Below are 26,450 nucleotides of genomic sequence, written 5' to 3' on the forward strand. Positions count from 1 at the left end.
TTGTTTGGCAAGTGATATCTTCTTGGACGAACCCTGTTGGGCATTTCCTGATTTGTCTTTCTTGTGTTATTCAGAATTCTTATTCTTCTTAGCATCATTTTTCACTTTCATTTGTGATTCAAGCATATTGAGAATCTACTGTGAAATTAAATATAAAAATATGGATCAATCAATTATTTAAATTCACAATTCATGCTCGCACAAAGTAAGATCTTCCCTTCATACCAATGACGCCAAAAGTTGAACCTAATAAAATTATCAAAATTTGAATCAGAAAAATACTTCGACTCTCTATACATATAGTTTTGTATCGAAAAAAGGGGAAAATATTTTCTTACAATCACTGTTATGCTTTGATTATATCGAACTTAAATTAGATATTGCATTTATTCATTTAAAATTGTGGAAAAGGGACATAAAACAATGATATTTACTTGTGGCCATAAAAACAAAATCTAGAATTGAAATTAGAAAAATCAATGTTACCACAAAGAAGAGGCGTCAAACATTATATTTTAAAACCAAATATATGTTTTTTTACCCTTTGTATGACATCTGAGAACTTGAAATAAATCATTGTATTTAAACCAACACACAACAATTACATACTTAGCTGAATAGCACGTGTCTCGCACGTATAACTTTTAATTGTTTAAAATTAAAATTTAATAACTCTACACTTCCACTAATATATATATATATATATATATATATATTGAACATCTACTGTGAAGTTAAATATAAAAATCTTGATCAATTAATTATTTATATCCACAATTCATGCTCGCACAAAGTAAGATGATCTTCCCTTTATATTAGTGACTCCAAATTTGGAACAAATAAAATTATTGAAATTTGAAATTAAAAAAACTCAACTGTGTGTGTGTCTCTCTCTACATACTAGTTTAACAGCACGTGTTTCGCACGTGTAACTTTTATTTTTTTTAAAATTAAAATGTAATAACTATGTATATATATATATATATATATATATATATATTGAACATCTACAGTGAAATTAAATATAACAACCTAGATCAATTAATTATTTAAATTCACAATTCATGCTCGCACAAAGTAAGATCTTTCCTTCATACTAATGAGTCCACATTTGGAACAAATATTGAAACAAAAATACTCAACTAATTTGGGATGAGTTTATCCCATGTTTGAATGAGATAAAATGGCGGAATAACTTAATTCAAAATTAGTTATCCTGAAATGGTATTATTATTTTTATATCAAATTGAGGGTGAAACAGCAGCCTAAGAAAAACTTATCACAAAATAACTTTTTCCGCAATTAAACGAACCCTAAATTAAAAAAAATTGCTCGATTTGGGTTGGGCCATATGTATAAATATCACTTTAAATAGTACAACCCTTCGACTCCACTCTTGCATGTTTACATAAACTATATTTAAAATGCCAAGTCGAGGTTACCCAATAAAAAAATATTAAAATGCCAAGTCGAGGTTATCCAATAAAAAAGATAGGGAAGACGAGAAAATTTGAAACGTATTGGGTAACCTCGACTTGGTATTTTAATATTTTTAATAAGTTTGAAACGTACTTTTTAATCAACTTACATATTTAATTTATTTATATGGAGCTCAAAATTAATTTTGAGGATTTGTTAAAAGATTTGGATATTTTAGATATAATTAATTTAATTAGGAATTTAGAGGGTAAAAATTATAATTTATTTAACTTATATGGTCAATATAAAAACGGAATTAAGTAGGTAGGGTTTATCATTTATAATTTTACACATTGCAGTTTGAGGAAGAAATCACTCGACTTAAAACTTCAAGTTATATTTTTTATTAAAATTGATATTCTATTTAGTACTACTATTGCTTATTCGTTGTTGGGGAATATTTTAAAACAAGTATACTGTACATGATTTCACGCTTTCTGATCAATTAATTTAAAAGTAGGATTAAAGAAAAAAATAATAAGTTAGTATGATGGCAGTAATGCTTAGCCATAATGGTGGAAAAAGGAAGGAAGGTATTTTGTCTTTATTAACATTTCAATTCTACTTCTAATTTAATACTAATTTGCATGTCAAAGGAAAATTGTTATATGCCAATGATTGGCAGTAAAAAGTTAGTAGATTTAATAATTAAGGTTGCACAATATTAAAGTGGCATCAACTTTTATGCAAATCGAAGACAATCAATGTCCTGTCTTCTCGTTATTTTAATAAATCTTATGTTATGATTTTTAGAATAAGAATCAATAAGGTGGTGTCATTAATTTTTGTATTTTATGACAATTACATATTTGAATAGGTTGTGATCATTCAGAAACTTAAAAAAAAAGTTTTTTACAAAATAGCTTTCATTTGAATTCTTCAATTGAGGTAGGTTCCGATTTAGTTGGAGTTTAAACTTGACTTAATTGTGTGTATGCTTCTAAATTGGATACTTGTTGATTGGTATTCGGACATACTTGAAATTATTTATATTAGGATTGTTAATGCGTGTATAAATAACTATTGAAAATTTACTTGATGAAATTGTCTTATGACTTTAAGTGTACTTGTAAACTTGGTACATTGTGTTGCATGTTTTGAGGTTGTGTAAATTTGATATTGATAATATTTTTTTATGTCGGATCGGGTACCACGCCGGTACGAATGTGTATATGTTGGATCGGGTACCACGCCCGTACGGACATATGTATGTTGAATAGGGTACTACGCCGGTATGGATATATATATGTTAGATCAGGTACCACGTAGGTATGGATACGTATATGTTGGATGGGGTACCACGCCATTACGAATATGTATATGTTGGATTGGGTAGCACACTGGTACGGATATTTATATGTTGGATCGGGTACTACATCGGTATGGATATTTATATGTTGGACCGAGTACCACACTGGTACGAATATTTATATGTTGGATCGGGTACCACGCTGGTACGGATATGCATATGTATATGTTGGATCGAGTACCACGCCAGTACGGATATGTATATGTTGGATCGAGTACCACGCCGGTAAGGTACATGAACATAGATTGTTCCACGTAGGTCATGACTATTGGGCAAAAATAATTCTCATAGCTCATGTGTGTACATATTGTGTTGATTCAGTGGATGTTTATCGTATGGTTGATATTATTGATGGCTATGTGACTTATTTGTGAGCACTGTTTGACCTGTTATTGTTGTATTATTGATTCATTAAATATTTGTTATGTGATGATGTCGTCTGTCTACTTGTTATCTGATTTATGTTGTGTACATGCTATTAAATTGAGTTGGCCTATGATACCTACCAATACATAGTGATTTGTACTGATACTATCCTGTACTCTTATTTTGTTGAGTGCAGAAAATGTTCTAGAGGCTCGACATGACCTCACCTCTAGAGTTTGATAGCAGATGTTGATCCAAGGGTGAGCACTCCATCTTTAGGCTGCCATGAGTCATCTTATTTGTTCTTGTCCATCTTTCGGGCAATGAAACATTTTTTATTTACTTTATGTTTGGATATCTCTTTCGGACATCATCATTGTTTACAAGTTCTTGTACGATGACTTTCGGATCTTGGGGACTTTAATAAGTAGTTTTGACTTCTGCCTTAATAATGATTAGTCCTGGATTATTGTCATTATGTGATTTTATAATAATAACATCTTAATATTAACTAAGTGATTGGGTAATGGTTCTGTTTGGATGGTTCTCCCACAGGAAGATTAGTATGGGTGCCACTCATGGCCATTTGGGTCATGACAAAGTTGGTATCAGAGCCAGGTTCGTCGGACAAAAATATGTCTAGTAGAGTCTTGTGAAACGGTACAGAGATATCTGTACTTTTTTTTAGAGGCTATAGGACATTAAGAAAATTCAAATTCTTCTTTCTTATGTGCTATTTCTTGGTTTCAATTGGTATCTAACTTCTTTTATTCTTATTCGTAAAGATGGGTGTGGTTGAGAGGCATTATTGTTTAGTTTGGCTAGCAGCAGGCTCCTAATTTGAGGCATTATGTTTAGTTTAGCTAGCAGTAGGCTCCTAATTTGAGGCATTATGTTTAGTTTGGCTAGCAGCAGGCTCCTCAAGCTCTAGTTCTAGTAGGTAGGGGAAGTGGTGGTAATTATAGAGTTCGTTCATAGAGTGGTCATGGTGGTCATCAGGTAGGTAGGGGTGGTAATCCACCTCATCGAGGTGGTTATAATCTTGATAAAAATGATGCTAAAATTGGTGGTAAGGACCATATATATGCTTTTTCAGCCAGGCCCGAGGCAGAGGTATCATAAGTTGTCATTACAGGTACTATTCTTATCTGTGATCAAATGGCCACTTTATTATTTGATTCTTATTTGTGATCAGATGGCCACTTTATTATTTGATCTTAGTTCTTCTTTGTCATATTTGTGTCAAATTTTCCCTGTGTTTGGATATGGTATGTGATTTACTTGACTTTCCAATTCACGTGTCTACTCCTATTAGTGGTTCTGTTGTTGTTGATAGGATTTATCGTTCTTGTTCTATTACGTTATGGGGTATCAAACTTGGGGCAGATTTTGTGATTCTTGACATGGTAAATTTTGATATAATTTTTGGTATGAGTTGACAGAGCTAAGGCTTAGTTGCAGGATTTGTTGAGTAAGGGTTTTATCCGTCCGACTGTATATCTATGGGGTGTTTCTATTTTATTTGTGAAGAAGAAGGATAGTAGTCTTCGTATGTATATAGACTATAGACAGTTGAACAAAATTATATCCCGTAAAATTATCCTTTGCTCCATATCGATGATTTATTTGACCAGTTGCAGGGTGAATCCATATCTTCTAAGATTGATTTGAGCTCTGGGTATCATCATCTTAAGATTTGACCTGATGATATTCCTAAGACTATTTTCCAAACCCGGTATGGGCACTATGAGTTTCTTATGATGTATTTTGGGATGACTAATGCCCTAACTGCTTTTATGAGTTTAATGAATGGGATATTTAAACCCTATTTAAATTCTTTCATGATTGTCTTTATAGATAATATTCTGGTTTATTTTAAGAGTAAAAAGGAACATTAGAATCACTTAAGGATTGTTTTGGGTTTGTTAGAAGAAAAAAAGTTTAATGCGAAGTTTTCTAAGTGTGGGTTCTGGGAAGCTTCTGTCTACTTTTCTTCATAGATGATCTGTGATATATGTTTTGTGTGTATATGGATGTTAGGCTTAATTTGAGTAGGATGACTTGGCCTGGATTGTTGATGTTTGGAGTTTAGATGCGGGCTTGGGACCTGTAAAATGGCATATATATATATATATAACCCTTTTGAATCTTATTGCTTTCCCTCTCTAGTTTAGTTTAGTTGTAGCATGGTTATGATGTAAACCTATGTTTTGGATGTGGTTTTAGTATTTGAAGCATGATTTGTATATTTAGTCTTTTTGGGCTACTGTGGTAGTCTTGAAACCATAAGATGGGTATAGTTGACTTGAGTACCTTTATTTCTAGTCAAAGTTGCTATCTTAGGCTTGAATATGGTTTACTTGATATCTAGAAGATGAACTAGATACCTTATCTTGGTTTGGGGCATAGTGTGACTAATTATGGAAATTGAGGATTAGAAGTGGGATCGTCTGGCCCACTTAGGCCTAAACTTGTGTTAAGTCTTGTGGACTTAGTTGCAGATGTTAGACATAGATGAGGCTAGTAAAGCTTAGAATAAGGTTACTTCATAACTTGGTAGCTTGTATTGATGTTCTCGAAATGTGGCTTTTGAATTATGGTTATGATACTTCTTGTGGAAGTGATATTGGGCATTTAGAGATGATATTCCTCCTAGATACATTATGTGTCCTATAGAGATGCTATTTCTTCTTAGACTTGATGATTGACCCATAGAGTTGCTATTTCCTTTAGTCATGATTATTGGACCAATAGAGATGATGTTCCTCTTAGATATGCAAATTGGCCTGGAGAGGTAATATTCCTCGTGGTCATGATGTATGACCTATCAATATAAGATATCTTATAGACAATTGCATTTCTATATATCTACATTATGCCTCCAATATGTGAGATACCTCCTATATGTGAGATGATTAGAGATATGCTACGACTTATAAATATGATTATTAATATGAGTTTCAGATATGTATATGGGCCTAAGGCCGTGATTATGATGTTGCGACTATTCTGGATAAATTAGTGGGCTAATGGTTGTGTTAAGATAATGATTGAATATTTGAGGAGTGTTTATCAGTGTAAAGGATACAATTACAGTTTATGAATACATATATGTTTGTATACACATCTCTTCGGCATGGGATAAATAAAGATGTGATATGTTGCTTACGACTTTATTGATTGAATACTGGTAATGGCATGCGTAGATTTGGTACATTCGTGAGTATTATATCGGTAATTTATGTGATTGTAGCTAAAATATGATCTTACAATTGTTCTGCCTAATTAACGTTAAGCTATGTGGTAACTAGTTATCTATTAGGGGACTATAGCACTTGATGGCTAAGAATTTAATATATTAGTTAATGAATGTTTCTAAGTTGAAACATGGTAGCTAGAGATGGTTAATGCATGAATTATGGTTAGGTCAAGTCTCGTATAGGTGAAGGTTAGTTGATATTGTGACTAAGTTCGGGATGTCGATTAGTCGATGAACGAGGAGTTGTGTGTTGATGAGGCTAGATAATAAGAGATGTTGGTAATAAGAGGTGACTAGTTAATAACTTTGAATAGTTGATAAATGGTTAACTAATGAATAGTTAAGCAAGGACTAGTTGGTAAATGATGGTTAGTTAATGAATGGTGTCAATTAATAAAAGATGTTTAGGTGACAAGTAGTAATGTGTTGTCTAGTAATGATTAATGGATATAGGATGATTAGCTGATAATAATGAATGGTGGATAAATGGAGGTTTTGGTCTAGTGATGAACCTTGACTAAATGTTAGATGTTGGATCGGGTACCACGCCGGTACGGATGTGTATATGTTGGATCGGTACTACGTCGATACAGTTGTGTATATGTTGGATCGGGTATCATGCCGGTACGGATATAAATATGTTGGATCGGGTACCATGCCGGTACAGATATGTATATATTGGATTGGGTACCATGCTAGTACGGATATTTATATGTTGGATCAGGTACCACGACGATACGAATATGTATATGTTGGATCGGGTAACAGTCGGTACGGATATTTATATGTTGGATCGGGTACCACGCCGGTACGGATATGTATATGTTGGATCGGGTACCACACCGGTACGGATATGTATATGTATAGGTTGGATTGGGTACCACGCCGGTACAAATATGTATATGTTGGATTGGGTACCACACTAGTACGGTACATGAACATTGATTGTTCCGTGCAGGTCATGACTTTTGGGCAAAGCATGTGTGTACATATTATGTTGATTCTGTGGATGTTTATAGTATATTTGATACTGTTGATGGTTATGTGACTTGTTTGATAGCACTGTTTGACCTGTTATTATTGTATTATTGATTCAGTGAATATTTGTTATGTGACGATGCCGTCTGTCTACTTGTTATTTGATTTATGTTGTGTACATGATATTAAATTGAGTTAGCCTATGATACCTACCAGTAGATAGTGATTTGTACTGATACTATCCTGTACTCTTCTTTTGTAGAGTGCAGAAAGTGTTCTAGAGGATCAGACATGACCTTATCTCTAGAGTTTGATAGAGATGTTGATCCAAGGGTGAGCACTCCATCTTCAGGCTATCATGGGTCATCTTATTTGTTCTTATCCATCTTTCGGGCAAGGAAACATTCTTTATTTACTTTATTTTTGGATATCTCTTTTGGACATCATCATTGTTTACTAGTTTTTGTACGATGACTTTCGAGTCTTGGTGATTTTAGTAAGTAGTTTTGACTTCTGCCTTAATAATGATTAGTCCTGGATTATTGTCATTATGTGATTTTATAATAATATCATCTTAATATAGACTAAGTGATTGGATAATAGTTCGGTTTAGATGGTTCTCCCACTGGAAGATTAGTGTGGGTGCCACTCATGGCCATTTGGGTGAAATTAAATATTGAACATATTGAACATCTAATGTGAAATTAAATATAAGAATCTTGATCAATCAATTATTTAAATCCACAATTCATGCTCGCACAAAGTAAGATCTTCCTTTCATATTAATGAGTCCAAATTTGGAACAAATAAAATTATTGAAATTTGAAACAAAAAAATACTCAACTCTCTCTCTCTCTTTCTCTCTCTACATACTAGTTTAACAACACGTGTACCTTTTAATTTTTTAAAATTAAAATGTAATAACAATGTACTTCAACTTACTTCAGTATATATACATACATATATATATATACACACACACACGCACACACATACATACATACATACATATTGAACATCTATTGTGAAATTAAATATAAAAATATAGATCAATCAATTATTTAAATCTATAATTTATGCTCGCACAAAGTAAGATCTTCCCTTCATACTAATGAGTCCACATTTGGAATAAATATTGAAACAAAAAATATCAACTAATTTGGGATGAGTTTATCCCATGTTTGGATGAGATAAAATAGCGGAATAAGTTATTTCAAAATTAGTTATCCAGGAACGATATTATTATTTTTATGTCAAATTAAGGGTGGAACAACAATTTCAGAATAACTAATCACGAAATAACTTGTTTCGCAATCAAACGAACCCTAAATTAAAAGAAGTGCTCAATTTTGGTACGGCCATATGTACAAATATCACTTCCAATAGTAAAACCCATCGACTCCAATCTTGCACGTTTTCATAAACTATATTTAAGTGATCGTTTGATTGAGAACGAAGTTATTCTGGGATTGTTATCGTACCTCAATGTGATATAAAATAACATACAATGCGAAGATAACTTATGTCGTGATTTTATCTCAAACATGAGAAAAATTCATCCTAAGATTAATTTTGGGAATAGTGATTCACATATCAAACGAGCCCTAATTATATAAGTCAATTATAATATGTTGAACTGATTAATTACGTACCATGAATAACTTTCGAATTTTGTTTGGCAAGTGATATCTTCTTTGACAAGCCCTCTTGGGCATTTCCTGATTTTTCTTTCTTGTGTTCTTCAGAATTCTTATTCTTCTTAACATCATTTTTCTCTTTCATTTGTGATTCAAGCATATTGAGAATCTATTGTGAAATTAAATACAAAAATCTGGATCAATCAATTATTTAAATCCACAATTCATGCTCGCACAAAGTAAGATCTCCTGTTCATACTAATGACGCCAAAATTGGAACAAATAAAATTATCGAAATTTGAACCATGTAAATACTTTGACTCTCTATACATATGTTTTGTATCGGAAAAGCGGGAAAATATTTTTTTACATCACTGTTATGCTTTGGTTATATTGAACTAAAGTTAGATCTAGCATATATTCATTCAAAATTGTGGAAGAAGGACATAAAATATTGATATATACTTAAGGACATAAAATCAAAATCTAGAATTTAACTTTTGATTATTTAAAATTCTAATTTAATAACTATTTACTCCCGCTAATTTCAAATATTAAGAATATAACAAACTACATTAATGTGAGCATAATAATATAAAGTAACTACTTGCAACAAATTAATAATAATGTGAAGAATTAGAGTAAGGTAGAAGATGACAATCTGAACACCAAGATTTCTAAATTGGGCGGAGAACTTGTTTTTGTGCGTACAACTTGTTTTTGAAAAATATTTGACTTATTTCAAGTGTGAAGGGCCTAAAAAATGTTGTTTGAATTTTTTATCCTCCATTAAAAGTCTTCTCGATATACAAAATCGACTTTTACTTTTAATAAACTCAATTTATTTAGTTAATGTTACTCGAGAAAATTGAAGGAAAGGTGTCTTTTAAGTCTTAAATGAAGGGTTGGTGACATTGACCAACTTAAAGGGCCAAACATCATTAGAAAACTTGATTAAGTAAATTGTGGACATGATTAATATTTTCAAAACTTTCTAATCTTTTCAAAAATACAAATCAACCCAACCTACACCCCTCTTCAATTCAAATCAACCAGTCTCTTTCCTCTCTCTCGACAACTTCTCTCAACTCTCTCCCAAGCAGCAGTTCTACAAATTTCTCCTTTTAATCCTCGGTGGCTTTAACATCAGATGATAAATAGTTGGGCTTTGAGTTCCTTTTTGACTTCAACCTTCAATCGATGTGACAGCCTTGCTCTCCGACCAAAACAACTTTGAATTCTTCAACCTTCAATCGTCGTGATAGCCTTGCTCTCCGGCTACAACAACTTCAAATTCATCATCATTCCTTTTTTTCTATCATAGGTAAAAATTTATGGCCTTTTTAGTTTTGAAGAAAACGAAGAACTTGAGCCAACTTCTCTTATAATATTGGTTAACAGTTTTAATATTTGTTGCTTTAATTTAAAATGTGGTCTGACTAAAACCCTAATTTCTGGTATTTCTTCTCTGCTCTTTTCGAAGTAAATTATGTTTTTTTTGTTGTTTGTTGCATTTTTTTGAAGTTTGATTTTTGTTGTTTGTGTTTATAAAAATAAAACAACGATTTGGGTTGATTTATTCTGTTCTTGTTCTTGGTAAAAATGGTGATATTGCCGTTTTTTTATTAAACAAAATTGTGCTACTATTTTTTATTTTATCCAATAGATTATTCATCTGCTGCAACATATTAACCATCTGATGCAACATATTTGTCAGATGATGCAACAGATCAACTATTTGATGCACCAAAGGAACCATCAAATTACAATTTTGATGCAACAGATTAATCATCTGATGCAACAGATTTGTAATATGATACAATTGTATAAATATCTGATACAACAGATTAGCCACATGTTGCAACAGATTAAGCATCGGATAAAAAATCTGATGCAACTAATTAACCATCTAATGCAATGGAAGAATCATCAAGTTAATAATCTGATGCAACAGATGAACCTCCTGTTGGATAAAATCCTATCAAATCTTCCAACAGGACATGTCCAAGATGATTTTTCCAACTGATTATTCATCTGCCGCGATAGACAACCTAATGTTGGAAGAAATCTAAATAATATTGACCATTGAAAACTATTCCAACAAATCACTCATGTGTGGCAATAGATGTGTGACCTATCGCACAGACCATTCCTCTTTCTCAATGGATGAGTGATATATTTTGTATTGTCACAACATATTACTCAGTTGTTGCTGCAGGTTAGTTAATTATTCTAACATATCACTAATATATTGCAACATATGTGTGATCTGTTACACAAACTATTCATCTTTATCAACAGATGAGTGATATATTTTGTATTATCGCAACAGATTACTTAGCCATTGCTATAGGTTATTTAACTATTCCAATAGATCACTCATATATTACAGCAGATGATGTTGCAACAGATGTGTGATCTGTTGGACAAACTATTTATTTTTCTCAACAGATGAGTGATATGTTTTATATTATTGTAACAGATTACTCATTCGTTGTAACAGGTTATTTAACCATTCCAACAGATCATTCATGTTGCAACAGTGTATGTTCTGTTGCACAGACCATTCATCTGTCTTAAAAGATGAGTGATATATTTTGTATAGTTGCAACAGATTGCTCATCCACTGCAATAGGTTTGTTATATGCTGCAACAGATATACTACCTGGTGCAACAGATAAGTGATCTATTGGAACTGTTATTTTACTATTTTGCTTGTTAGATTTTCTGTTACCCTTTTTAACGATGCATTAATCAACTATAATATATTTTTTTATGTTCTTGTTAAATTTAGATAAAATGGCTCCCAAAATTAAAGAAGTTGAATAAGGCTACATCCACCATTCTATATGCTAGCTTTACAAGCTTTATCTCAATCAGGAGCATAATATGATGAACACGGGGAGCAGAAATGTTTCAAAAGAGATGATCCAAATTCTAATAGCCCTTCCGCCGAAAAGTTGGTCAAAACCTTCAGCATTGATCATTATCCTGTGAGAATGCAGTGCGATGGTGTCATAGATTTAACGAGTGATTTCGTGGTTAAGTCAGCCATGGCAAAATCTTTCGACGCCTTGGGCGTTTGAAGCCATTCCTCATTTGAGACAATAAGTGAACTACCATGAAGAAGTTTCTTGTCCAAGAATCTTGAGATGGTTGTCAGCTAAAACTGATAAAAATACAAAATTTCTTGATCTCTTCAACCCCCCTAAGGATGCCATAAGTATAATTATAATTAAGTTTTTATATTAATTAATGAGTTTTTTGAATGATCTAATCATAATTCTAATAAATGTATTGATTTATGTTAGATTGTGCATCCGTCGCTAGTTCCGACCAATCGAGAGTTGAAGATGTCATTTTTTCTTACTTTACGATATGTGCAAACTTTTTTGGACCCTAAAGTCATCGACAGAATAAAAATGGAATTGTTTGGAGCATTAACTATTACAAGAAAAATTGTTTTGAAGAGTGGGCTTATTTTTGTTGATGGTCTTAGTGGTGATGGAGCTGTTAGTGGTGGTAGTGGTGCTGCTGTTGGTGCTAATAATGCTTCTCTTGTAGTATTTAAGACAAACCATTATGAGTATGATCATACTGGTTATACAAATTTTGCCTCTCCCAGCGAATGTTCTGCATGCAAATGTCAAGACTGCAGGGCAAAATATAATGTAGTGATTAATGCTTTTAATGCATTAACTGCTTCTGTAACGGAATTGACATCTAAGAGGGGTGTCATTCCATCAAAGAGGATTTTATTTCCATCCATTCCATTAGATATTGAGGCTAAGAGGAGAAGGAAAGTGATTTCCAAGGCATTATCAAGCACCCAAAAGAGCAAAATTGCAACTCCTTTGTTCGTGTGTTGCACTGAGCAATGTATAATGTCCAAAGAAGAGTAGCACGAGCTGAACAAGGTAAATATATATGTCTTCCAATCAACTAACAAATATACACATTTCTATTTCATCGAATGAGACATCTAATGAAATTTATCAAACAAATATATACATATGTTGCAACAATTGACTAACTTTTTGCACTAGATAAAGTACCTATTGTGACATATGTCTCATCTATTTTAACAAATCAAACTGCTCTTCGTAGAGCAATAGATGAGTTATATGTTGCAACAGATGGTTCATCCGTTAGAAATTATCATACAGGTCTTCCTCATGTAAAAATTTGACCCAACAGTTGATTCATTGTTGCAACAGAAATATAATCTATTTGGGACAATTTAAAATAAGAGGAAAACCTGTTTGATTTGATAGAATAGATGAGTTATCCTTTTCCATTTTGTTGTATCTCTATGATTAGCATTGACCAATTCTGGCTTTCCAGGTAGATGTAGAAGCTATTGCTTAACGACATTGACAATATGCTACTTTACTATTTTTATGGAAATATGGAGAACAGAAAGCGCATAAACCGTATGTAAGCGACAACAAAGATCCACAATGAGCAAAGCCGAATTCCATAGCACCGGATGAAGAACAACTTGTCCATACTGAGTAGATCTTTATAGCTTGAGTATGTCAAAGTAATAATCTCACCCCTTATTAGGAATCCTTGGCATCAATACTTAAATTATTGATGTATTTATTGAGATCTGTACCCATAATAATTTTTTTTATTTTATTTATTTGTTGATTTTATTTCAGCTATTTTTTTAAGGCTTCAATTTATTTTATTTTGTCTATGAATTTTATTTATTCCTTAGTTTTGAACTTATTAATTGCAATGGAATACTAGATTCAAATATTACAATTGACAATGTATCTGTTGCAACAGACGGAACATCTATTGTAAAATATCAAACAGATTTGATATATGTCGCAACAGGTAGGTAATTTGTTGGAATATATCAAATAGGTCTTCCCACTACTGCAACAGATAGACTTAGATAGAAATACCGACATAATGCAACAGACGACCAACCTATTGCAATAGATAAACTATATGTCAGAACAGGTAGAATATTTGTTACAACAGATGAAGAATTGTTGCATTATAAAAATTCAACTTTCATTGGACATAAAAAAATTTCCACTACATGTGAAAAAGTGAAAGTAAATTGAAATTAAAAAGCGGAACCCATCGACAGTGGTCATTTCAAACACCTAAAATAAAATAGGCATCAAGTAGACAGTGTTCATTTGTAGGGGGTGCGGATCTATGCGGTATATGTATAATGAATCTATTTTTCTTTGTGCGTGGATATTTCTTAAATTTTATTTCAATATCTTTTAATGATTTATTCTTTTCATAAGATGTATTCATTAATTTGTGTGGTTTATTATTTTATCCTCTAGTAATTGCAGAGTTACAAATTTCTGTATAATAATTTATCCTAATTGTACTATAATGTATATCTAATTCTAGATTTTCAATGTTATTTATTATCTTGTGTTGTTCTTCTCGTAGCAAGTTTTTTAAATTATATAAACTATCACATGTACTTTTTTCTAAATTTTCTAAGGTTTCTTCTATCCATATTAATTTTTCTTTTAGATTCTCCATTATTTTTCTAATTCGGTTTCTATAATTAATTTCTTTATTTAGATTATCTTGATTTTCTCTAGTTTTCCTAATATATTCTAACATCTCTTAATCTGAATAATATCCTTCTAGGTAGTTATCTAGGTATAACTGTGCTATCCAATTTATAGTTTCAATTTCATAGTCTAATACTTTCTCTAATATTATTTTCTTAATATCTATAATTTCTATATCTCTAAGTATATATAAGATTAAGACTTTAAGATTATCTATCATTTAAAATTGACTAGATATTTTATTATAATATTTTGTAGTTGTTTGTTTTAGCCTTAGTAGTTCTTGCATATTTTCATTAAGAAATTCTATATATTTTATATCTTTAGTTTCCATGTATTTGTATAAATTTATTTTCATCTGTTTTTCTATTAACTGTATGTTTCTCATATCTTTTTCCAAAAATTCTATGTAATTTATCATGGTAAGTATTTGTAAGAGTAGTTAGGTAGATATGGTATGTAATTTATTCTAGTCATATAATATTTACCAAATGTTTTTTTTAATATGATTTTTCTTATATCTACTACTTTTATATCCTTAAGTGCATACAAAATAAGTATTTTAAATTTATCTACCATCACATCAGATAAATAATTCTTCATTTTCATAAAATTGCTATTTTCAAAATATTTCCTCCAATCATATACATAACAAAATATGGTCATCTTAGATTACTATATACTAGATTATTCTTAAATAACATGTTCTTCGGTCACTATTAGCATGGTAATTTGGATACTTTTCCGTTAAACAACGCCTCTACTCTGGTTACTCCCCACCACGGCTTCTTGCCTCATTGGTTTCACCTTTAGGATGACATAGTTCTTAGGAATTTTTCTCCGTTTCCAATTTGGTAATAAACTTCTTAACATATTATTCTTTGAATAATTCTACTATAAAGTAACTAATATGAATTTGTTTTATCATACCATGATTGTTGAAAATTATGAATTTAGCTATTCATAATCATAAATAAATATACCTGTTCGGGTAGGTTTGATATTTCTAAGGTTTGTTCCTCCATAGCTTTTTCCATTGAAATATATCTGTTTTTTAGTTAACTAAGCAAAATATTTGTTGCGGACAGGAGAGAGTATTTTTGCTTCAACACATGAAGGATTGCTTTGCAATGCCTTCGGTTCCTCTCATTTATAGAATGATTTTTTTATAAAAGTCTTTACATTACTTACACATTTTCTAAAAATCCTAAAAAGTCTCCTTATGAGACAAGAATTAGTGCCATAGCCTAAAAGGCTAAAAGGCTAAAAAGTCTACAAGAATTAGTGCTATAGCCTTTAAAAAGTCAAAAAGGCTAAAAAAGGCTAAAAATTTATACAACAATTTTACGTAAAATTTAATATCTTGTCTTCCATTATCACTCCGTTGATATCTTCTCGTTGCAATAGCCTTTTTTACGTAAAATTCTTTTTTTGATTATTTATTTATTTTTTCTTTTTTTTTCTTTTCTCATATCTGACTCACATATATATATATAAACATATATGACACAAAATCTTTATAACAAAAATGGTAATTATATACATATACATATAGCTCTGCATATGTATTTACAAAATACACACCTGATCCATATGTATATTCTTATTTTATATGAGTCATCTTTGTATTTCGCAAATACATATGAAGTTATATAGTATAGTTATGTTTGTTACTGTTTAATATGAATATGATATGTATTTCATAAATACATATGTATGTTTTGTACCGTAAATACATATCTAGATCTGTATGGTTGTGTATTTTGTATGTTTTTTGAATATGTGTATATGATATACATATTTGTCTTTTCAAAATAAAAGTTAGAGATCGAAGAGTAAAAAAAGGGAAAAACCAAAAATATAAAAAGCAAAAAAAAGAAAAAAAAAACAAAATAAAATAGAAAAAAGAAGATGAAAACGAAAATAGAAAAAGAAAAAAAAGATCTGAGAAAGGAAAAAATAACGAAAAAGGAAAAAAAAAAAGAAATAGAAGAGAGAAAACAAAGTGGAAAGAAAAAAATGACAAAGAAAAAAAATCAAAATAAAAAATAAAATAATAAAAAAATAAGATGAAAAAAACTAACAAGAAAAAAAAGGTAGAGATATAAGAGAGTGAAAGACAGTAATGATGTTTTAGTTTGAAGTCTTGAAGATCATGGAGATAATTATCTTCAAATATGAAAAAGAAAAAAAAAGAAAAAATAAAAAAAAGGAACAAGGACAAAAAAAGTAGAGAAATAAAAAAAGAAAATAAAGTGGAAATAAAAAAATAAGATGAAAAAAAAGAGTAAAAGATATGGCTATATTTGGGGATGGTGAAATAATGGAGTGAAAATAGATAAATACAAATTAGTGAGAGTAAAACATGCGCTTGCCTAGTTAATGAGTAAAATAATGTTACTCTTGCTATAAACTGTAATTTTACAAAAGTGTTGTCATTTATTGTAATTATAGTCTTAACTATGCTACTTTCTGTAATTTTTCCTTTTTTTATTTCATTAGTTGATTAATTATTTACTTGTAATTGTTTTGTAATTGTGTTCTTGTTTTTAAAGAAATTGAGTGGATGCGATTACTTTAATTGGTATGAAGAACGACACCCTTCACAAGCAAATTGTGTAATCTGGGGTTTGTTGAAGAAAGTCAAAGCTTCTAAAGAGAAATAAAGTTGAGCAAGAAGATACTACATTGTTGCCGTTATTGCTACTGGTGTTGGGTACATGGATTTTCAAATCTAATTGCTGAAATTTTAATGGTGGTGTATTTGCTACTGGTTTGGTGTTGTCAAGCACATGGATATTCAAGAGAGTAATTACTGCAAAATATCAAATAGATTTAGGCATATGTTGTAAAATTTAGGTCATCTGTTAGAAATATCAAACAGGTCTTCCCACTGTTGCAACAGATTAGACTTAGATAAGATAGAAATAACATCAGCATAATGCAACAGATGACCAACCTATTGCAACAGGTAAACTATCTGTCAGAACAGATAGAATATATTTTTTTCATTCTAGTGGAAAAAAAAAATTATTTCCACTACATGTGCATGTAATTTAAAGTAAAGTGAAGTGTGACTTGAAACAAAAAATTGTTATTTCACAGGCTCTTCTATATACACAGGCTCCAAGAGTCCAGTTAGTACCCCATAAGCCCAGACCTCTTGCAGGTTTTCCACAACATTGTCACACAGAAAGGTCTTTGGCTTGGCTATTTCTATGTCAGTTAGCAAATATTCAATGTGTGCAATAGCGTGCGAGCCGTTTGCGTAACTGACTTCATTTTTTGGAAGGATTATGCCATTTTTTCGACCTTCAAAATCCCATGATTTATTCATCAACACTTTCTTTGGAAAATGATTTATCAGTTTACTCTTCCTCAACAAGATGGGCAACAACTCCATCAGTGGCTCCACGAGGATAAAAACATCGACATCGTCGCTTAGAGGTTCGTTGTAGTCATAAACCTTGATCTTTCCCTCCTCGAGTAGTATCTCAACAACCCGATAATGTATGACGTTCACACTAATGACTGCAAGAATACTCTTTGCCTTAATCTAGCTCTTACCGTGTGGATTTGGCCTCTCCCCTCTAACATGTTTTATCATTTCTTCTTCATCCCAGTCCAACATAGAAAGCTAAGAAATCAAATCTCATTCCACAGTCTAATGTGGAATTATTGAGTTTATCGTACTTATCCTTGATCTTCTTGCAGAAGTCGAGGTCCATGATCCTATGGGCAACATCATATGCTTTTGGGTACGTTAATTGCCTTTCCTTCACGAGATAGAGAATTTTGTCAACATGCTATAATATAAGAAGGCAATTTTTAAATAGGTTAGTAATTGTAAAGATGATCCATCTGTTGCATAGGGTTCTCTAAATTAATAATTCAATGCAACTTATGCAACAGATAGATAGTAAGTTGCAACAAAATCACTACCTGTTGCACTAGAATACCCAGCTGTCGCAATAGATTTCACATCTGTTGTGTAGCTTCTTCTTCATGGGGTATATTATATTAGAAGTCTAGGTTAGTAAAAGTAAACTTTCCTTTTCCTCATACCGCATATGCATATCTGTCATAATCTGGAAGTTTTAGGGGGGGGGAAAGGAGGCCTGTAGTAATCTAGTGCGCCTGGCTTCGCATTCTTGGCCTGTCGCAAATCCCTCTTCTCTTTGTCACCAATTTCCACATATATGTCCACCTTCTTCTTGAATGGCCCCTGAACTTCAACAACTTTTTAAGAGGGAGGAGTTGCAATTATTTTTTATTTTTGACAGGAGAGTACATCGGTTATTTCTCTTTTCTTCCTCCTAACCAACAATGTAGGATTGTATCGCTCCCTTAACTTCTTAGATGGTATGACACCCTTCTTGGATTTGAATTCCTCGACAGCTTTAGAGATAGCCTCTACTCTTTCAAAGAGTTCATCCTGGTTGTCCTTGTACTCTTCGCATTCGCAACGTGAACACGAGGATGAAGAGGGGTGAGAGGGACCTGTGTAAGGGTGAAAAGGAATATTTTCAAACATATTTATTTTTTCTTTAGTATCAACATGCTCATCATCATGAGTGGTAGCAGAATCAGAATGCCTGCCACCAGCACTAATAGCTCCACCAGAAGAAGCACCCGAATCTGCCTTAGTAGGTTGGTCTTGAAGAGCCTCAATATTAGGCTGACCTTGCCTAACTACTCTTCTTATGGATGTAGCTCCAGCTAATTCCTTCCTTATTAACTCCTCCGTTGGATCTGCTATAGTATCAACATGACCTAGAGTAATATAAGAAGTCATCAATGACTCCTCCTCAGTAGGCACGATCCGTGGATGCATAACCTAGCAAAAAAAGATAGATACATTTAAATCATATAATATAATAATTTTTACTGTTGGGTTGATATTTTAACAGTCAACTTCTATAACAAATTAATAATATGTTGCATCAAATTACCCATCTGTTGCATAGTTTGTAGTTAGATAGTTAAAATCTATTTTAGTCAGGTTCAGAGAATCAGACCAACACATGGATAATCTGATGCAAAATATCAATCATCTGTCGTAACAGATTACCAATCTGTTGCACCAGTTGTACAAGACGGGTAATTTATTGGGTTACATATTATGAAATAGCTGATCTGTATATGTATTAACAATATGTTGCATCAGATTATACATCTGTTGCATAATTTTTAGTAGATAGTTAATTTGTTAAGTGTCGGGTTCAGAGAACCAAAGCAACAGATGGGTAATTTGATGCTAGATATAAATCATCTGTCACAACAGATTATCCATCTATTACACTGGTTGACACAGGACGGGTAATCTGTCACAATAGATGTTTTATCTGGTGCTTCAGATATAACATCTGTTGCACCAGATATAACATCTGTTCAATATCTTTCATTGAGTAAAATTATTTTACTTGAAGAAGACGTACTGCATCATTCAAAGTGTTAAAGAGATCAGCCTCCTTAACTTTGGTTTTGCTCTTTGTAGACAACTACCTAAACATCCTTGGATGAGAAACCTCATTCGGGTAATCCATTACCTGCTTTAGGAGGAGAGGAATGGCTTCAAATGCCCAAGCCTAAAAAATATAAGCAGGAAGCAAGAAAAAAATTCATAATAACTATATTCAATATAACTTAATGGATGAGTTAAAATAGTGATTAATTTTACCATAAAAGCCTAAGGAAAGCCGCATAAAGTGGTCGTCCTTAAGGATAGCTTTGTTAGTAAATATTGGACAGTCAAGAAGAATCTATCATATCCTCAGGGATAATTGTTGAATTTATCAAAATCCTCAGCACGGACCAACAAATCATCTTCTATGACCTTGTTGACATCTCTTGCCAGTATAACCAAATGGACAAACCAAACTAAGCACAATTGCTCCCCTGTACTGCTTTGGTATGGTTTTATCCATGAGATCTGTCAACAAATCCGATGCTTTGTAGCAACATTGAGCAATGTCAAACAACCCATCTGTTTTTTCCTTGTATTTTCTTGCCTTTGATGTTTTGCAGGGTGTTCCCTTGGCGATAGGTGGTTCTTCTGGACGATGGCATCTCAAGCCTGTCACTATGGAAAACTCTTGCAAGCTAAAACAAACTGGCATGCCACAGTAGTTGATCCAAATTTCATCCATCTTTTTGCCCCGCTCCTCTGAATTTTTATCATCCAACCATTTACTTGATCCTGCGCTTGAGAAGACCATATACCATCTTCATTGGGAAATGGCCAGGAGCGTCCTCAGCCATCTCAAGAAAGCATCCAAAACAGCTTTTCTTAAAAAGTCCGTCTATGTTTTCGTCTTTCATAATTTTCCTAAAATTAGTAAATTTACTCCCCATCTGACATTTAAGTACAATTTCACCAGTTAGTTATTCTTCTGCTTTTTTGTCATTTATCGGTATCGCAACTTGAAACTTGTTAATACTAAAGTTTTGACGAGATCATGCTGGGATGTTGATATTAATTCATGCCCCATTGGTGATCCATTATCATCATGTTGATGATTATCCTCTTTCTCTTTCTCACTCTCTAACTCCTCCTCTTTCTCACTTTTATTTTCTTCATCACCATCTACAGACCCTAGTCCACCTCCCTCAATGTTGTTTTCATATCTCTCCTCAGTTCACTTAATTTCCCTGTCTGAGATTGTTCAGGAAACTCCTCCGAATCCCTGTGTATTGTAGCCTTTTTTTTAGGGTGGTCAGACGTTGATCCACTTTCGCTTTCTTTTCTTTTTGGAGACATGTTTTATCTACAAACAACAGAAAAACAAAAATTAAATTACAATTGATGTATGCATAAATTTTAAAAACTACATTACAAATACCACTAATAACGACACACCAACATCCACCGCTACCACAAACACCACCAACCAATACTACAAATACTATGAATACCGACACCACCGACATCCACCACAAACACCACCAACCAATGCCACCAAAAACACCACCAACCAATGCTACAAACACCACGAATACCGACACCACTGACAACCACCACAAACACCACCAACTAACGCCTCCACAAACACCACCAACCAATGCCATCAATAGCCACTACTAGTGCCACCACAACGACGACGAAGATGACCATCCCCCACTACCACAAACACTACAAACACCATCAAAGAATGCCACGACAGTCAACAAAACACTGCGATAGAAACTAGGATTTTCTCGAGTTTTTCCTACGATTTTACCATAAAAACTCAAGATTATAAACCCATTCTCAAAGATAATACAACTAAAAGTTTTCTTTTTCATCATTAACTTAAAAACCCTTATTTTTTAGAAAAAAATAACAAATATAGAACTCCTATCGAACTCTATTACCTACAAAGACAGAGAAAATGACTGATACAAGAAAGAATGAAGTTGAAAATAACAACTATGTGATCGAAAATGACAAGAAAATTAATCTATTCTGAAGGGTAGAGCAATTAGTTGAGTAGTTATAGTTGTTGTCTGTACTGTATAATTCAGTGAGAAAGAGAAAAGAAAAGAGCGAGAACTCAAGATTTTAAATGATTAAACATTTTTTCCGCAAATGGATGATTTGTATGGGTTGATTTGTATTTTGAAAAAGAATGACAAGTTTTGAAAATATTAATTTGGTACGAATTGATGTTAATTATTTTTTAAAATTATAAAAGATATGTGTAATTGTTAACCCTCTCATTATGTAATTGCCAAAAGACGCAATTGAAGTTGTAGTTGACCCTATGAACTCACCCACCCACCCTTTGTCCTAGATTATATTAATCAATTTAGGTATATGAACTCAATTGAAATTGTATAAAAACAAATGTTCAACCTGTTGCATCAGATACTCATCTGTTACAAAATATCAAACAGATTAAGTAATCTGTTGTGACAGATTACCCATTTGTTGTAAATTATCAAATAGATTGTCACATGTCACAACAAATTACCTATCTGTTGTAAATTATCAAATAGGGGTTGCCATTTGTTAATCAATTAGGGTATTGGTCTAACATATAAGGTAGCAAGAATCGATTCAGCTCAGAGTGATCGATCGACGACTCTGGTCGGGAGGAACGCAATACCGTCTCATCATTAAATTGTCAAAAGACTCAATTAAAGTTGTAGTTGACCCTATGAGAACTCACCCTGGTCCTAGATTAATCAATTAGGGTATTAGTCTAACATATGAGGTAGTAAGAATCGGTTCAGCTCAGAGTGATCGATCGATGACTCTGGCTGGGAGGAACACAATACCGTCTCATTATTCAATTGCCAAAAGACTTAAGTTGTAGTTGAACCTATGAGAACTCATACCTGGTCTTAGATTAATCAATTAGGGTATTAGTCTAACATATGAGGTAGTAAGAATCGGTTCAGCTCAGAGTGATCGATCGATGACTCTGGCTGGGAGAAATGCAATATCATCATATTATTCAATTGCCAAAAGACTCAATTGAAGTTGTAGTTAACCCTATGAGAACTCACCCCTAGTCCTAGATTAATAAATTAGGGTATTGGTCTAATATATGAGGTAGTAAGAATTGGTTCAGCTTAGAGTGATCGATCGATGACTCTGGCTAGGAGGAACGCAATACCCTCTCATCATTCAATTGTGTAAAGACTCAATTGAAGTTGTAGTTGACCCTATGAGAACTCACCTCTGGTCCTAGATTAATCAATTAGGGGTCGTTTGGTAAAATGTATAAGAACAATGCAAAATATAGTGTATTAGTAATACTTGCATTAGTAATACTTGTATTATTTATGCTTGTATTAGTTATGCATTTATTATTTCTTATACATTGTTTGGTTTGATGTATAAGAAATAATACATCTTACATAATTTTGATAAAAGAAATTTTTGTTTACAAAAATACCCTTCTTTGAATTTGTACACTTTTTTGCAACAAAGTTCTTTTCTTATTTCAAACATAATTAATATTGTTGAACTATTATATAGAGGTTTAGGAATAATTGCAAGACCTTCATCTTTGCGTAAAAATATTACACCGACGGATTAACATAGTCGAAACAAAAATAAAATGTAAGACATAAAATTAAGAAATAGTCTCAATTTTTTTGTTAAAATCTTTTTAAAGAATCTCGAAGAAAAACAAAAATATGTTATAGTTATTTAAATCAACCATTCATTGTTGTAAATTCATATAGTGGGAAAATAAATTGTAAAATATTTTGAAAAGATTCACTAGTGCAAATTAAAATGGCGGGAAAAGGAATGGTGAATTATTTCGAGAGGGAAATTGAGGGGCATCAAGGTCATTTTATAAGTTCATGCATGTGTTTAAAGTCTTTGTATTACTAATACATAGGAAATAGTGTATAACTATAACTAATGCTTGCATTAGTTATACATAGGAAAAAAGTCGTACCAAACATGGTACTAGCAATACACATTAACTTATGCATGCATTATATTTTTCAATACACTCTACCAAACGACCCCTTAAGGTATTAGTCTAACATGTGAAATCAATTGAAATTGTATACAAATAAATGTTTAACCTGTTGCAACAGATGTCCTTTCTGTTGGATTTAATCAAACTGATTAAGTCATCTGTTGCAACATATTGTGCATCTGTTGCGACAGATGACCGAGCTTTGAAAATTTTCAAACAAAAATTGTTATCTGTTGCACTTAGATGTTTTAAGACCATTTTTAAAGCAATTTAGGCATTTCCTGTTCGAGATAAAAAAAGTTAAAACACTAAGGCGGTAAAGAATATTACTTGGATAACTCAAAAAATCTCCCGAGTGAGTAGTCTTATCTGGTCTTTTCAATGTCACTGTCTCCTCGTGCCCCCCAAAAGTCAAAAGTTATTAATTAATATTTAAAACCCACATCTAGAAGAATACTCTCTCCTTCAGACATAAGTAAGACTCAAGACTCAACTCAACTCATCTATCACTCTTTTTTCTTTATCTCTTTCTTTCCCTTTTTCCTTTTTTTTCTCTCTTGTTTTGGATGAGGATCCTTTCGGATCTCAATCGATCAATATCTTTTCTCAACTGAACTGGATATTCTGATCCCTTTGCTTTTTTCACATTGCAGATATGGTTCACTATTGCTCTTTCCATATCATTTTCTTCTTTGTATGTCATTTAAATTAGATATTTACATCTATTGCTATTAATAATTTACCCATTTACCAGTTTCCTATTTATTGAGAAAATTGAAGGAAAGGTGACTTTTAAGTATTGAATGAACGAACAGTTGTTTTTATATCCGTTACAAAATGCCTCATCGATTGAACAGATGGGTAATCTATTGCATAAGATTGGTCATCTGTTGATTCACTCAATTTTGTGTTACCCTTTTGTACAGACGAACCAACTATTTGAAGAGATCAAACCAGTAGCAAGGCTGGTTTGATTTATTCCAATAGATGACTCATCTGTTGCAACATGTCATCCATTTGTTGGAACAGATGCCTCATTGATTGAGAAAATGGGTAATCTGTATCATCAGAGTAGTCATCTGTTGAATCGGTTAATTTTGTGTTACCCTTTTGTAATGTTTTTTTTCTTCTTCTCTTGTTTGACGTCAAATGTATTTCTCTTATTTGTAGATAGAAGGAAGTGAAACTGGATGTATTTTTGCCCGACCAGCATTAAAGGATAGAGTAAAGATTAGTTCAGAGGAATAAGCTGTTTGTAGATGAAACCACTTCATATGTGGGAGGTATGTATTGCTGGTCAACCTATCATTAAAACACACATCTAGTACAATAATTTTGTGAATGTTTGTTCTTTACCTATTAGGTGTTAATTCTTCAAACAAAATATGACATTTTACAGTTAAGATTGTTAGGTTTGAACTGGTAAGGCTGAGGGACCAAGTAGGCGGTGCCGATACCCTATTATAATTTAATGACGGTTCATGCTCATATTTTTGTGTCAAGTTTGAGGAAGGTTTTAAGTTTTTGGCGGCATTGTAAATATCCAATAGTGATTGGACCGGTTTTTATGGCTCAATGGACTTTTTGAAAGGCCTCTGAAGCCTCGCACTGCAGCAAACACTGATGGAACCAATAGAAATACCCCTAGTCTAAATTTATATGGATGGGTTACTGGAGGAGACTATTATACAATAGTAGGTGCTTGGGAGAATACCTGTGCGGGAACAGGGAGGTTGAGAAGGCCATATATCCTCTCGTACCTTGTTTAAAAGGAAACACAGGGTAGGAAGCAAGGAAATTCTAGCAAATCTATCCAATGAAATTGACATGAGAAATGGACAAACTGAATGAGCTTCAAATGTGAAAGTGTATCCAAATATAAAAATCCGTCAGTCGTTGAATAAATAAAGAAAACTGGTCAACAGGACTGGAGCTGGACACTTTGCTAGAGACTGCAACTAGCGAGTGTGGCCTAAATGACGGCTCTCACAATGTGCAGGACTAAAACTCTAAGGAAGCAGCTTCGCGAGCACAAAAAGGTTGTAAGATTATCCGTCAGAATTAAAACCTGAACCAACTACTCCTGAATTAAAAATAGGAATCAAGCCAAGGTGGAAATTTCTCAAGTTAAATATGCATCCCATGCCTCCTATGGAAAGGCAGTGGAAACAATAAGGAATGGGATTTCTGCCCAACTTCAGACCTTTTTGTTTCTACTTCACTAGACCTGATGATATCCATAAACAGAAGGCCATGCATGCAAGTTAGACTTCAGAAATTGACACCTTGGCTTCCTTTATTTTTAATTCAGGAGTTATTTGTTCAGGTTTTAATTCTAACCGATAATAGTATCAATTTTCTATGCTCATGAACCTTCTTTCTTAGAGTTCTGGTCCTGTACTTTGTGAGAGTCTTCATTGAGGCCAAGGTCGCTAATTTCAG

Source organism: Capsicum annuum, chromosome 5, assembly GCF_002878395.1.
Source record: "Capsicum annuum cultivar UCD-10X-F1 chromosome 5, UCD10Xv1.1, whole genome shotgun sequence".
Lineage (NCBI taxonomy): Eukaryota > Viridiplantae > Streptophyta > Magnoliopsida > Solanales > Solanaceae > Capsicum > Capsicum annuum.